This window comes from Salmo salar, chromosome ssa02 (assembly GCF_905237065.1).
Source record: "Salmo salar chromosome ssa02, Ssal_v3.1, whole genome shotgun sequence".
Taxonomy (NCBI): Eukaryota; Metazoa; Chordata; class Actinopteri; order Salmoniformes; family Salmonidae; genus Salmo; species Salmo salar.
The window spans coordinates 52,743,603-52,757,032 of NC_059443.1; the positions used below are offsets into that span (position 1 = coordinate 52,743,603).

At 41.7% G+C, this 13,430-nt stretch overlaps 1 protein-coding gene across 3 annotated transcripts in view; it reads left to right on the plus strand.

The window, feature by feature from the left end:
• The window catches only part of LOC106585880 (E3 ubiquitin-protein ligase pellino homolog 1), a 53,707-nt gene that overhangs the window by 15,454 nt on the left and 24,823 nt on the right, over window positions 1–13,430 (plus strand). The window contains exon 2 of one of the 3 annotated variants that reach the window (XM_045705836.1): window positions 503–624. The exons of the other annotated variants lie outside the window; for them this stretch is intronic. The gene's annotated coding sequence lies outside the window, so the exon portion shown is untranslated. The remainder of the gene's footprint in view (window positions 1–502; window positions 625–13,430) is intronic. 3 annotated transcript variants of the gene reach the window in all.

The following is a 13,430-nucleotide window of genomic DNA, read 5'->3' on the forward strand; positions in this document are numbered from 1 at the left end:
ATGTTACCTTTCCTTGGATGAGATCTGAGTGCTTCTGTAGCCACCAGATGGTAGTTACTGATTAAATCTAACAGACAGACAGACCTTTAAAGAGTGATCTGTGAGAACGGAATGATGAGAAAATGTTTTGATGAAATTGAGAGATAGCTAATTGTGGGCACAGGATAGGTGGTTTATGACTTATAATTGGGACGGGTTAGGTTTTTTGAATCTTGTGCTCATCTTTTTCTCTGTTCTTGTTGTTTCCCCATTGATGCTTAAATCATTCATCAGATTTCTTTTTATTTATTTTATTTTAATTTTATTATTATTATTTTATTTCTTTTTCTTTTTCTTTATTTATTTTTACTTTTTATTTGCTATCTCTCTCAGAATGACCTTCTTGATCCTAATCAGTCAGGTTTCAAGACTGGGCATTCAACTGAGACTGCTCTTCTCTGTGTCACGGAGGCTCTCCGCACTGCTAAAGCTAACTCTCTCTCCTCTGCTCTCATCCTTCTAGACCTATCTACTGCCTTTGATACTGTGAACCATCAGATCCTCCTCTCCACCCTCTCCGAGTTGGGCATCTCCGGCGCGGCCCACGCTTGGATTGCGTCCTACCTGACAGGTCGCTCCTACCAGGTGGCGTGGCGAGAATCTGTCTCCGCACCATGCGCTCTCACCACTGGTGTCCCCCAGGGCTCTGTTCTAGGCCCTCTCCTATTCTCGCTATACACCAAGTCACTTGGCTCTGTCATATCCTCACATGGTCTCTCCTATCATTGCTATGCAGACGACACACAATTAATCTTCTCCTTTCCCCCTTCTGATAACCAGGCGGCGAATCGCATCTCTGCATGTCTGTCAGACATATCAGTGTGGATGACGGATCACCAGCTCAAGCTGAACCTCGGCAAGACGGAGCTGCTCTTCCTCCCGGGGAAGGACTGCCCGTTCCATGATCTCGCCATCACGGTTGACAACTCCCTTGTGTCCTCCTCCCAGAGTGCTAAGAACCTTGGCGTGATCCTGGACAACACCCTGTCGTTCTCCACTAACATCAAGGCGGTGACCCGATCCTGTAGGTTCATGCTCTACAACATTCGCAGAGTACGACCCTGCCTCACACAGGAAGCGGCGCAGGTCCTAATCCAGGCACTTGTCATCTCCCGTCTGGATTACTGCAACTCGCTGTTGGCTGGGCTCCCTGCCTGTGCCATTAAACCCCTACAACTCATCCAGAACGCCGCAGCCCGTCTGGTGTTCAACCTTCCCAAGTTCTCTCACGTCACCCCGCTCCTCCGCTCTCTCCACTGGCTTCCAATTGAAGCTCGCATCCGCTACAAGACCATGGTGATTGCCTACGGAGCTGTGAAGGGAACGGCACCTCCATACCTTCAGGCTCTGATCAGGCCCTACACCCAAACAAGGGCACTGCGTTCATCCACCACTGGCCTGCTGGCCCCCCTACCTCTGAGGAAGCACAGTTCCCGCTCAGCCCAGTCAAAACTGTTCGCTGCTCTGGCACCCCAATGGTGGAACAAGCTCCCTCACGACGCCAGGACAGCGGAGTCAATCACCACCTTCCGGAGACACCTGAAACCCCACCTCTTTAAGGAATACCTAGGATAGGATAAAGTAATCCTTCTAACCCCCCCCTTAAAAGATTTAGATGCACTATTGTAAAGTGGTTGTTCCACTGGATATCATAAGGTGAATGCACCATTTTGTAAGTCGCTCTGGATAAGAGCGTCTGCTAAATGACTTAAATGTAATGTAAATGTAAATTTCACTGCTGTTCAAAGAACATACTCTGTGTTTGCCCCGGGTGTTGGGTCTTCAAACACTTAATACTTTACAGGTTTTTTTCTGGATCTAAAGGGTTTAGGTAGTGGGTGTGGCAAGGGGAGTGGCACCGGGTACGGTTGGCCAGTCGGCGCGGCTGCATTTTACAACGAAATCTATACCTCTAAATTAATTGTTTGGAAATGTTGAATTCTCCCTGATAAACAAGAAACCACTCACCCGGAGGCAGCGTTTCTGGTGGTCGAAGACTAACTCGGGAGAGCGACCAGGGGCGCAAAACCGCTAGACCACTTTTGTTCTACCCACAGAAATGCACACAAGGCCCTCCCTCGTCCTCCCTTCGGCAAATCTGACCATGACTCAATTCACCTGCTTCCTGTTTACTAACAGAAGCTCAAACAAGAAGTACCAGTGATGTGCTCAATACGGAAGTGGTCAGATGAAGCAGACAAGAGGCTACAGACTGTTTTGCTAGTACAGACTGGGATATGTTCTGGGATTCCTCCGATAGCATTGAGGAGTTTACCACAACAGTCACAGGCTTCATCAATAAGTGCAAGGACGATGTTGTCTCCACAGTGACTATAAGAACGTATCCAAACCAAAAACCACAGATTACAAGCCAAAATCCGCACTGTGCTAAAGGCTAGAGCTTCTGCTTACAAGGAACGGGACATGGACATGGACGCACGCATACAAGAAAGCCCACTACGACCTCCGACAAGACATCAAACATGCAAAAGGACAATATAGGAGGAAGTTGGAGTCCTATTACATTGGTGCCGATGTTCATTGTATGTGGCAGGGGTTGCAGGTGATAACGGATTACAAAGGGAAACCCAGCCATGAATTGCCCAGCGATGCAGAACTCCCAAACGTGTTAAATGCCTTTTATATCCAATTCGCATACCGCCCCAACAGATCTTCAGATGACGCAATCTTAAGTGCACTTCACACTGCCTTCTCCCACCTGGACAAGAGGGGAAATAACTGTGAGAATTCTGTTCATGGACTACAGCTCAGTGTTCAACACCATAGTCCCCTCCAAGCTCATCACCAAGCTAGGGACCCTGGGACTAAACCCCTACCTCTGCAACTGGATCCTGGACTTCCCGACGCGCCGGCCCCAGATGGTGAGGGTATGCAACAACACCTCCGCCACACTGACCCTTAATACGGGGGCCCCTCTGAGGTGTGTACTTAGTCCCCTCCTGTACTCCCTTTTCACCCACGACTGCGTGGCCATGCATGACTCCAACAACATCATCAAGTTTGCTGACGACACGAAGTTGGTAGGCATGATCACCGACGTTGATGAGCCAAGTTCCTTGACTTCAAGTTCCTTGATGCCCACATCACTAAGGACCTAACATGGTCCTCACACACCCGCACAGTTGTGAAGAGGGCATGGCATTGCCTCTTCCCCATCAGCTGGCTGAAAAGATTTGGCATGGGCCCTCGGATCCTCAAAAAGTTCTACAGCTGCACCATCAGCTGCACCGAAGCATCGGCTCTCGGACCAACAGGCTCCGAGATAGCTTCTACCCGCAAGCCATAAGACTGCTAAATAGCCAGACTGCTAAATAGTAAATTATTAAGGGTACCCAAACTACCTGCACTGACTCTATCTTGCACTGACCCTACTAGACGCACTAGACTATATATATACGTATACATACACACTCACACACACTACATTGACACTCCCACACAAAACCAACACACATTCACATACTGTACACTACATATACACACACACACACACACACACACACACACACACACACACACACACACACACACACACACACACACACACGCAGACCGCCACAACCCAAACACACATACATACACATTACACACACACACACACTCACACACACAATTTTACACATAATTTGCTGCTGCTCTGTTCTTTATTTGACTTGTATTATTATCTATCCTGATGCCTAGTCACTTTACCCTGCCTTCTTGCACATACAGTGTCTACCTCAAATTCCTCGTACAGTGGTTTCTCAACTAAAAGTTTTGCGATTATGCTGCGCGACTTACCGAGGTAATTTGTGGTTTAGGACTGTATCCTGCGTCACAGCTTCATTGCTCCAGACCAGCGCAAGCGGGAGTTAGAGCACTGATTATGCTTTTGGGTCCCATGGGGCTAATGTGTCTCTAACTGACAATGAATGGGCAACATAAACCAAATAGAAACTGATAATTGTGCACGACTTCAAAATTGAAATTCAATGAAATGAATGATGAGGGTGAAGAAGGTGATTGAATTTATAACAATAGTGTAAGAATTGCTATTCCTCTGTCCTGCACGCACACCCTGAAAAATACACTTATTTTTTTGTTTTTACTCGTCAGTATTACTTTCTAAAACTGTTGTTACACTAAGATTTTTATTCTAAGAGAAACTAAAATGTTAAATTATATTCCATGATATTCTTCAGCAGACATCAGCAAGTAATGTCTGCTAAATAATCAAGTTGATGGCGCAGTCATTTAGCCTCGGCACCTACATAATGCTGAGTGACTCAGTCATTTAGCCTCGGCACCTACATAACGCTGAGTGACTCAGTCATTTAGCCTCGGCACCTACATAACGCTGAGTGACTCAGTCATTTAGCCTCGGCACATACATAACGCTGAGTGACTCAGTCATTTAGCCTCGGCACCTACATAACGCTGAGTGACTCAGTCATTTAGCCTCGGCACCTACATAACGCTGAGTGACTCAGTCATTTAGCCTCGGCACCTACATAACGCTGAGTGACTCACTCATTCATGGCTTTGGATCAATATAAATAAGTACCAACATTCTTTCTGATAGTCTTTAATAAATAAATGTTTTGGTTATCCTGACCTAGATACCATGTATATTAATAGCCAGTTATGGGCTATTAGCAGGACAATAGAATCTTGCCAACACCTCTCTGTATTTTGATACTTTGTGCAAGGCAATTGAACAGCATTAAAAACTTTGTGGATGGGGCCTCCCGAGTGGCGCAGCAGTCTAAGACACTGCTACGCAGTTCAAACTGCGTTGCTACAGATGCTGGTTCGATACCCGTGCTGGCCGCGACTGGGAGGCCTATGAGGCGACGTTGGGCTTTTGGTTTCTCTCCCTCTAAAAACAGAAATAAATAATTCTAAATAACACACTGGCTTTATTTATAAATTAGTAAGAATATCTCACCCCATGTTCAAGAATGGCCTTTTTCTCACTCACTTTAGGTTATTTGAAAACAAAATCTCCAAAATATCGTAATTTTTTAAAACAAAGCGATTATTATTAATATTAATTCATTTAGAATTATATAAAAACCTCATAGATATTTTCACAGATCCTAACGAAAAATGCCCCTTAGTTATTAATTTAGAATCCTCCAACCCTCTAAATCGAATTATTGGCGGAGAGTGATGTCATAGAATATATATTTTTCCGATATACTGTAGGCCTATCGTAGGCGACATGAGTCTCACTATTGTTGAGTAATGTGCTGTTAAAGGTGGTGTAGGTCTTATTTATTTAAAAAGCATATTGAAGTTAGAAGCAGTAGGATTTGAAGCAATAGCCTACCCGCTGTGGTCAACTATTTCAGCACCGTTTCGCACTGCTCTCATGGGGACTGGTCTTGATAAATCAATGAGATTTTTATTTTCACTGAATCTCCGTTTGGGTATTGGTTAGACTACAATTAGGGTGTGGAAATGTTATGCTCTTAGTACTGTAGCCTACTCCTGACTGTCACGTTATACAGCTCCATATTTTCCTAATGGAAAGCCTGAAGGTTTCGTTTTTCTTGGAATAGAAACACTATAATATTAATCAAATTAATTAAGCAACATTTCTTAAAATCAATCCCATACACTATGTTCTTACAATTTTTTTTATTTTTATTCTGTACTACAGCCAATATTGAAGGTTATCAAATGCTTCTCAAAGATGCCCTCTGGTGGTCAAACTAGCACTAACTAGCATTAATGGTAACAATGGCTGACAATTTACCCTTTCACACGTACCATCACAAGGGTGTGATCGTTCTACAGTGGTCCCTGAAGCGTACGATCCCACCCTTGTGATTAGAACGCTTATTTAGAACGGCCAGTTTCGAATGACGCAACAGTCAGCATTTGAGCTGGCCACACTTTTTCAGAAACTATTTACACAAACACAGTCCTCTCAAAGTTATGTCCAGAATGTGAGCAGTTTAATTTTGGATGCAATGTTCAGATATTCACAGAAGTATCTATAGCATAACACAATCATCCAAACCGGAAAAATGTAGGCTACATTTGTCCTAGCGCTAACTGAGGAGAGATTGACGCAAAACAAGCGGTCATATTTTCTAACTCTCAGCTGACATAAACAACAATATTAGTTAGCTAATAGCAATTACTATTTATATTTAATCACATCATGGGTGAGCTCACCATTGATCGAAATAATTAAGTAAAACACTTTCTAGAAATCGAAAGTAATCCGACGATGATTAGTTTCAGCTCACAGCCATACTTTTTTTCCTCACAGAAACCAAAGATAATAAGAGAAGACAAGATGAGTTTGGTCTGTTTATAGTATGCATGTTGAAGGGGTGTGTCTTCTACCATCATTCACATCCCACCATTCACTTCCTGAAGTTCTCAAAAAACGAGTGAACCCTTACTCACCTCATTTTGTTATAGCATTTTTGGTCCGACAGACGATTACGTGAAACGCAGAATGCACTGTATGTCAACAAACATGGCGCAGTCATTTAGCCTCGGCACCTACATAATGCTGAGTGACTCAGTCATTTAGCCTCGGCACCTACATAACGCTGAGTGACTCAGTCATTTAGCCTCGGCACCTACATAACGCTGAGTGACTCAGTCATTTAGCCTCGGCACATACATAACGCTGAGTGACTCAGTCATTTAGCCTCGGCACCTACATAACGCTGAGTGACTCAGTCATTTAGCCTCGGCACCTACATAACGCTGAGTGACTCAGTCATTTAGCCTCGGCACCTACATAACGCTGAGTGACTCACTCATTCATGGCTTTGGATCAATATAAATAAGTACCAACATTCTTTCTGATAGTCTTTAATAAATAAATGTTTTGGTTATCCTGACCTAGATACCATGTATATTAATAGCCAGTTATGGGCTATTAGCAGGACAATAGAATCTTGCCAACACCTCTCTGTATTTTGATACTTTGTGCAAGGCAATTGAACAGCATTAAAAACTTTGTGGATGGGGCCTCCCGAGTGGCGCAGCAGTCTAAGACACTGCTACGCAGTTCAAACTGCGTTGCTACAGATGCTGGTTCGATACCCGTGCTGGCCGCGACTGGGAGGCCTATGAGGCGACGTTGGGCTTTTGGTTTCTCTCCCTCTAAAAACAGAAATAAATAATTCTAAATAACACACTGGCTTTATTTATAAATTAGTAAGAATATCTCACCCCATGTTCAAGAATGGCCTTTTTCTCACTCACTTTAGGTTATTTGAAAACAAAATCTCCAAAATATCGTAATTTTTTAAAACAAAGCGATTATTATTAATATTAATTCATTTAGAATTATATAAAAACCTCATAGATATTTTCACAGATCCTAACGAAAAATGCCCCTTAGTTATTAATTTAGAATCCTCCAACCCTCTAAATCGAATTATTGGCGGAGAGTGATGTCATAGAATATATATTTTTCCGATATACTGTAGGCCTATCGTAGGCGACATGAGTCTCACTATTGTTGAGTAATGTGCTGTTAAAGGTGGTGTAGGTCTTATTTATTTAAAAAGCATATTGAACTTAGAAGCAGTAGGATTTGAAGCAATAGCCTACCCGCTGTGGTCAACTATTTCAGCACCGTTTCGCACTGCTCTCATGGGGACTGGTCTTGATAAATCAATGAGATTTTTATTTTCACTGAATCTCCGTTTGGGTATTGGTTAGACTACAATTAGGGTGTGGAAATGTTATGCTCTTAGTACTGTAGCCTACTCCTGACTGTCACGTTATACAGCTCCATATTTTCCTAATGGAAAGCCTGAAGGTTTCGTTTTTCTTGGAATAGAAACACTATAATATTAATCAAATTAATTAAGCAACATTTCTTAAAATCAATCCCATACACTATGTTCTTACAATTTTTTTTATTTTTATTCTGTACTACAGCCAATATTGAAGGTTATCAAATGCTTCTCAAAGATGCCCTCTGGTGGTCAAACTAGCACTAACTAGCATTAATGGTAACAATGGCTGACAATTTACCCTTTCACACGTACCATCACAAGGGTGTGATCGTTCTACAGTGGTCCCTGAAGCGTACGATCCCACCCTTGTGATTAGAACGCTTATTTAGAACGGCCAGTTTCGAATGACGCAACAGTCAGCATTTGAGCTGGCCACACTTTTTTCAGAAACTATTTACACAAACACAGTCCTCTCAAAGTTATGTCCAGAATGTGAGCAGTTTAATTTTGGATGCAATGTTCAGATATTCACAGAAGTATCTATAGCATAACACAATCATCCAAACCGGAAAAATGTAGGCTACATTTGTCCTAGCGCTAACTGAGGAGAGATTGACGCAAAACAAGCGGTCATATTTTCTAACTCTCAGCTGACATAAACAACAATATTAGTTAGCTAATAGCAATTACTATTTATATTTAATCACATCATGGGTGAGCTCACCATTGATCGAAATAATTAAGTAAAACACTTTCTAGAAATCGAAAGTAATCCGACGATGATTAGTTTCAGCTCACAGCCATACTTTTTTCCTCACAGAAACCAAAGATAATAAGAGAAGACAAGATGAGTTTGGTCTGTTTATAGTATGCATGTTGAAGGGGTGTGTCTTCTACCATCATTCACATCCCACCATTCACTTCCTGAAGTTCTCAAAAAACGAGTGAACCCTTACTCACCTCATTTTGTTATAGCATTTTTGGTCCGACAGACGATTACGTGAAACGCAGAATGCACTGTATGTCAACAAACATGGCGCAGTCATTTAGCCTCGGCACCTACATAATGCTGAGTGACTCAGTCATTTAGCCTCGGCACCTACATAACGCTGAGTGACTCAGTCATTTAGCCTCGGCACCTACATAACGCTGAGTGACTCAGTCATTTAGCCTCGGCACATACATAACGCTGAGTGACTCAGTCATTTAGCCTCGGCACCTACATAACGCTGAGTGACTCAGTCATTTAGCCTCGGCACCTACATAACGCTGAGTGACTCAGTCATTTAGCCTCGGCACCTACATAACGCTGAGTGACTCACTCATTTATATTGGATCAATATAAATAAGTACCAACATTCTTTCTGATAGTCTTTAATAAATAAATGTTTTGGTTATCCTGACCTAGATACCATGTATATTAATAGCCAGTTATGGGCTATTAGCAGGACAATAGAATCTTGCCAACACCTCTCTGTATTTTGATACTTTGTGCAAGGCAATTGAACAGCATTAAAAACTTTGTGGATGGGGCCTCCCGAGTGGCGCAGCAGTCTAAGACACTGCTACGCAGTTCAAACTGCGTTGCTACAGATGCTGGTTCGATACCCGTGCTGGCCGCGACTGGGAGGCCTATGAGGCGACGTTGGGCTTTTGGTTTCTCTCCCTCTAAAAACAGAAATAAATAATTCTAAATAACACACTGGCTTTATTTATAAATTAGTAAGAATATCTCACCCCATGTTCAAGAATGGCCTTTTTCTCACTCACTTTAGGTTATTTGAAAACAAAATCTCCAAAATATCGTAATTTTTTAAAACAAAGCGATTATTATTAATATTAATTCATTTAGAATTATATAAAAACCTCATAGATATTTTCACAGATCCTAACGAAAAATGCCCCTTAGTTATTAATTTAGAATCCTCCAACCCTCTAAATCGAATTATTGGCGGAGAGTGATGTCATAGAATATATATTTTTCCGATATACTGTAGGCCTATCGTAGGCGACATGAGTCTCACTATTGTTGAGTAATGTGCTGTTAAAGGTGGTGTAGGTCTTATTTATTTAAAAAGCATATTGAAGTTAGAAGCAGTAGGATTTGAAGCAATAGCCTACCCGCTGTGGTCAACTATTTCAGCACCGTTTCGCACTGCTCTCATGGGGACTGGTCTTGATAAATCAATGAGATTTTTATTTTCACTGAATCTCCGTTTGGGTATTGGTTAGACTACAATTAGGGTGTGGAAATGTTATGCTCTTAGTACTGTAGCCTACTCCTGACTGTCACGTTATACAGCTCCATATTTTCCTAATGGAAAGCCTGAAGGTTTCGTTTTTCTTGGAATAGAAACACTATAATATTAATCAAATTAATTAAGCAACATTTCTTAAAATCAATCCCATATACTATGTTCTTACAATTTTTTTATTTTTATTCTCTACTACAGCCAATATTGAAGGTTATCAAATGCTTCTCAAAGATGCCCTCTGGTGGTCAAACTAGCACTAACTAGCATTAATAGTAACAATGGCTGACAATTTACCCTTTCACACGTACCATCACAAGGGTGTGATCGTTCTACAGTGGTCCCTGAAGCGTACGATCCCACCCTTGTGATTAGAACGCTTATTTAGAACGGCCAGTTTCGAATGACGCAACAGTCAGCATTTGAGCTGGCCACACTTTTTTCAGAAACTATTTACACAAACACAGTCCTCTCAAAGTTATGTCCAGAATGTGAGCAGTTTAATTTTGGATGCAATGTTCAGATATTCACAGAAGTATCTATAGCATAACACAATCATCCAAACCGGAAAAATGTAGGCTACATTTGTCCTAGCGCTAACTGAGGAGAGATTGACGCAAAACAAGCGGTCATATTTTCTAACTCTCAGCTGACATAAACAACAATATTAGTTAGCTAATAGCAATTACTATTTATATTTAATCACATCATGGGTGAGCTCACCATTGATCGAAATAATTAAGTAAAACACTTTCTAGAAATCGAAAGTAATCCGACGATGATTAGTTTCAGCTCACAGCCATACTTTTTTTCCTCACAGAAACCAAAGATAATAAGAGAAGACAAGATGAGTTTGGTCTGTTTATAGTATGCATGTTGAAGGGGTGTGTCTTCTACCATCATTCACATCCCACCATTCACTTCCTGAAGTTCTCAAAAAACGAGTGAACCCTTACTCACCTCATTTTGTTATAGCATTTTTGGTCCGACAGACGATTACGTGAAACGCAGAATGCACTGTATGTCAACAAACATGGCTCCAGTCATAGCTGGAATTAGCTTAGCTCATCATAATCAGTACAACCTTCAAAAAAGTATTTTACACACATACTATGTGCCCATTACAATCTATGCAAGAATCGGAATGCATGATTTATGACCGGTACTTGAAAAACATGTGAATAGAACAGTAAATATATCAATAATTACCACACAAAATATTTTCTGATAGTGATTTATTGATACAAATGGCGTGTGCAGGCAGTCAATTACGTAACCCACTCTCACTCCCACTCTGAGCCATTCAGTGTTGTTGTTTATGTATGTAGCTAGTGAGCTAAGCTGTAGCATTGGCAATGTCTTTCAACAGGAGACAACTCACAAATGCGAAAATTCTGGATATTGTTTAAAATTCTGACAATGATCATGAAAGTCAGGAATCAGATTCTGACAGTGACAGTGAGGAGCTGTCCCCCAGCCATTGAGAACCCTGATTCTGAGGACCCCTTGTCCACTGACAAAGTCCCAGTTCCCTTTGAAGATGCTGGTGGTGATGGAGGCAGACCGACAGTGGATGAAGTACAGGAGTTCTGTGGTAGCTGGAAGGCTGCCAGCCATTTCACCCCTTCTGGCCCTGCTGTTTGCTTTGATGAGTCCCAGTCTGGAGTGCAACGCCCCTTGCCATTTCCATCTGAGGCAGAGTGCTTCAAGTTGTTTCTGACAGAGGAGCTGGTGGGAGACATAGCAGAGACCAATCACAATGCCTTGGAGCTACAGGAGAAGAGAGAGCCAGGAGTGGGGGGGACAATCACAATTAGTGAAATGTAAACCTTCCTGGTGACAGTCCTAACCATGGGGATAGCAAAGAAGAACTCCCTAAGAGAATACTGAAACACAGATCCTATGTTTGCAACTCCCTTCTTTGTCACCCTCTTTTCCCAAGACTGCTTCCTAGTTCTGCTTCGATGACTGAATTTCATCAACAATGCTACTGCCATCCTAAATGATCCGTTATACAAAATAAGAAATGTCAACAGCTGGCAGTAAAGTGGCATGACAAACGAGACATCCATGTCCTCTCCACTGTCCATACAGCAACCATGTCGGCTACAGGGAATGTGGACCACCTGACGGGAGAGAGAAAAATCAAACCAGACTGTGAGCTTGACTATAACCTCAAAATGGGGCAGTGGATAAGGTGGACATGATAAACAGCTTTGTGGAATGCACTCAGAAAACGACCAAGTGGTATAAGAAGATATTTTTCAATATTTCCAGGGTAGCTTCAAAATACAACAAGCCAATACTTCTCTGACGCAATTAGCATTGTTTTACAGAGCTAATAGAAGAATGTAACTAGCTACATAAGCACGATTGAATATAACACCATAAAGGTTATGACATGAGTAACGTCCGCGGTTATAAGGAATATACACAAATATATTATGCTCCATACACAAGATGAGCTACAGTAGAAACGGTATAACACAACATACAGAAACTATTAGAACGTAATAAGGTACTTACTTTGCTAGAAATGCAGTGTGGATTTGAACCTGGGTGTCTGTAGTGATGCCTCTAGCACTGAGACGCTGTGCCTTAGACAGCTGCGCTACTTGGGAGTCATAAGGCCAGGGTAGCTTCAAAATACAACACATGCTAATACTTCTCTGACGCAATTTGCATTGTTTTCCAGAGCTGATAGAAGAATGTAGCTAGCTACCTAAGCATTGAGTATAATACCATAAAGGTTATGAAATGAGTAACGTTACCTCGCGTGTCCGCGGTTATAAGGAATAAACACTAAAATATTATGCTACAGTAGAAATGACATAACAGACATGTAGAAACTATTATAACGTAATAAGGCACTTACTTTGATAGAAACGCACACATCTCGAAAGTTATTATTGGTAACGAAAACAACTATGACTGCGATGCAGGCAACAGATGGAAAATGTGAACACGTATGTGCAGGACGGGAGATGAGCAAATGTCTGCAGACTTGAACTGCACAAACAATTGGGAAGTGTTTGGGGAATTTTGTCTGGGTCAGAAATGTCAAAAAAAGTAATTGGACCGCAAAAGTAAAAATGACTTATTTTATGTGAATGAATGAGGCGGAACACACCTCAATTCAAACTGTTCTTAGAAAATAAAAAACTTGTTAGAAAATTATTTGAAATTGATAAGTTGAAAACAGCCTATAAATAATAACAGGCTGCATGCCTTGGTTTGAGGGCAGTGCGGATTAAATGTACTGTTGCGTAACAATCACATTCTGGAATGGAGAGAACGTTCTAACATCACGTGCATAAAAAAACTCACGCTGGGGCGACCGTTAGAGATATTTGGAACTCAAGCATGAAAGCGTTATCTGACTTGCCTAGTTAAATGAAGGTTAAAGAAATATATATACTCA